The 3,149-nt window shown below is 34.7% G+C and overlaps 1 long non-coding RNA gene across 1 annotated transcript in view; it reads left to right on the top strand.

Annotated features, from left to right (window-relative positions):
• LOC111086566 overlaps positions 1–3,149 on the top strand; it is a 9,880-nt gene that overhangs the window by 2,736 nt on the left and 3,995 nt on the right. The window lies entirely within an intron of this gene.

The raw sequence follows: 3,149 nt of genomic DNA, 5'->3' as shown, positions 1-3,149 counted from the left end.
CATGCCTCTTGTATATTTTTTATCCGTGGTCGAGTTAGGCTTAAATTAGTGCTGGAGGATGTCGTTGAAAGGTGTTGATCAACTATCATCTACAAAACAGTTAGTTACAATTCTACTATTATTATTTTATTTATTTTTAAACCCCGGGGGAAGAAGGTAGTACTTACCCTCCCCCCAGTTATGTCCAAATATATCCAGTCAGTACTGGTTAAATCTGCCACCTAAAGTGACCGAGGTTATCTTTTCACCCGTGTGTGTGTGTGTGTGTGTGTCAACAGGATTTCTCGAAAACGGCTGAATGGATTTGGACGAAAGTTGGTATACATTTGGACTATGACCCAACTTAGAATTGCTTAGTTTTTGGAAGGGCCAAGGTCACGAATATTCAAAAACTCCCTATCCGTTAACACGGGGACCCGATTTTTTCACTCTAACTCAGTCAAAAATAATCGGATTTCGATGAAATTTGTTGAACACATGCAGAATCGTTATCCTGCCAAAAATGGTCCGTGTCAGTTGATAACTACAAACAAGTTTTCGTATTTCTTGAGAGCCGAATATGATCGACGCTGCCCGGCGGAGGTATGCGCTCTATTGAGTGCCCCCTATAGTTCGTTATCGTTTCTAACCACAAATACTTTGTTTTGGAAGATTTCGTAAAAAAAAAGGTAATTCCTTCCATATTTATTAGCCCATCTTGGATGTTAATATATTGAACTTTCCCGTATAACAAATCTACAAGATGGAAGCTTACACAAAAAATTTATCAAATGATCAATAAACAAATTAATATTAATATTATTATTATATTTATTTTATTATCTAATATTGTGTCATAAGTTTCTGTTAGTAGCATTACACAATTCACTTTCTCTACAACAGGGATTCCCAACCTTTTTCTTCCTCTGTACCCCTGGGCCTTGGGCATTCTGACAGGTTCCCATGTACCCCTAAAAATTAAGGTCAAAAATTGATAAAAATATATAGATTTTATATTATTTTATTATGAAATCTCTGTGTGGACTGCATAAGGATCTTATAGTATTGGTAGCATCGATAAATTGGACTCGGCGTATATTTATGTGAGCCACTTTGTCTGACTGTAGATTAAAACACCATGTAAAGTGTAAACCATGGTTGTACTCTCAGACCCCTATGTACTCCCTGAGAAGTGCAAATGTACCCCAGGTTGGGAATGTCTGCCCTTCAAGATTGTCCCACTGTCACTGTAAAATCTGTGCTTTCTATTTTTTTTCTGCTAGGGGTCAGATGTTTATAAAACTTGCATGAATTAATTACATCTGTCGAAGAGTTAATACAATAATTGTCGAAACGGCGTAAACTTGGGATTATTTAGATAAATCGAAAGTTAAAAGGATTCGTATAGGTTCTTAAAAATCCCCATTTTCTGAGGGAAGTGACTAAGAGTAATTGAATTTACTGAACATCTAGTTAAGATGCCTCAGGTCTATTACCTGAACGTGATTTGTAACATCTCTTTTTATAAGACAAAAAAAATATATATAAACAAATAGTTATGGACCTCATATTAGTGTGCAAATGTCGTAAACTTAGGCCCTTAAATTGTCAAAGTTTTGTTTAAATTCCTCAAAAGTCTGAATTTTGGACCTGTAAAATGTACGAATCATAATTAACTGCGTAGATTAAAGCTGAAAAGTAACTTGTAAATTAATGAAAGCTTGTTTCGTTGAATTACCAGTTGGCGGAGCTAGCGTCTTTTGCCTATATATATTTAGCATAATCCCAATAATATTTGAGGTTTATTTAACTTCAAGGGACAGTGTCTTAGCGAAGGAAGGAAACGACTATTTTTCGTGTGTTCATAGAAATATAAATTATTTTACTGTTGTTTCTTTCTTGTGAGGATTATTTTAAATTGTGTGCTTAGTGTATGGATTTGTAACTTAATCTAAATGCCCTAAGCTGGCCGAAATCTCGTACATTGCTCATACTGAGAGTCTCCAGTTGATGAATCAAAGCATTTAGTCTCTAAGTGAGAACGGCGTATTAAATTATCTATATTTGTATTCGTTACCGAGTTAATTTTTACTTGTTATTTATGTAGGTTAGTAGTTTTGATCAGAAGTTAATGAGGCTGATAAGCAGGATGTTTAGATTAGTCCTAAGTCTTAAAACTAAGCTAACAAAGCAAGATAATGTTAACAGTTTTAAATATTAATTCAAAAATGTATTCAGGTTGGTTTTAACGTTGCAACGAATAAGATCCAATGAAGTAAGTATAAAGTAAAATGGAGTAGTAATACTTAAACGACTGATGTTTGTTTTGTATTTAAGAATACATAATATTCAATATACTTTATGAACGTTTGCGTATTTAAATTACAGTAGGGCACGTGAAGTACGAAAACTAACGGATGTTAGGACCAAAAAATAACCTAAAGATCGTAAACAAAAGCACGCTAATCTGTAGAACCATACATGTTCGGTTTACCTTAAGGTACATAAGATATAGAATTTGATTGATTTAAAAAAAAAAAAAAAGTTTCGAAATATTCTGCATAGCCGATGACAGTCGGCGGAAGTAAATACACACTTTTCCCGTACGTCTACGATGGCCTGTGAATCTCGCAAAAGCTGGGAACTAATGATATTTTTGTTTGCTAGAGGCAAGTGACCGTCTGTTAGTCCTGGGGCCCATTTCTTCGAAGGCTTGATAGTCCGAAGTTGGAAGTTTTTTTTTGTTTTGTTTTTAACAGTTAAAATGTTAAATTAATTGGTTAAATTTGTAAAATGACAAAAACACTCCAGGATATGACCTAAAAGGTTGCAGTCTGTCATGAATGGATGGATAATGTTTATCATAATTTCCCCGATGTTCAGGTTGAGATTTAGAAATGTTGCTCTCTTCTGAGATTCTTTTTCCATAGTTCTGTGACAACGAATGTTAATATCCCAGACTCGTTAAACATTTTGAAAGCTTCCAGTCAGTAAAATAATCTTGATATCAAGCCAATGCAATGAGCTGTACGCTACAATGTCTATTGAAATATTTCTGTTGTGTGTACTTAAAACGAGAGCAAGCCGTCAGGAGCAGTTGGTCCCCTGAACCCCCACCCAGATGTGCCTACGGATTTGTTTATTTATTCAATTTTGACTTATATTGCGTA

This window comes from Limulus polyphemus, unplaced genomic scaffold (assembly GCF_000517525.1).
Source record: "Limulus polyphemus unplaced genomic scaffold, Limulus_polyphemus-2.1.2 Scaffold1197, whole genome shotgun sequence".
Lineage (NCBI taxonomy): Eukaryota > Metazoa > Arthropoda > Merostomata > Xiphosura > Limulidae > Limulus > Limulus polyphemus.
This window is presented reverse-complemented; position numbering and strand designations above follow the sequence as displayed.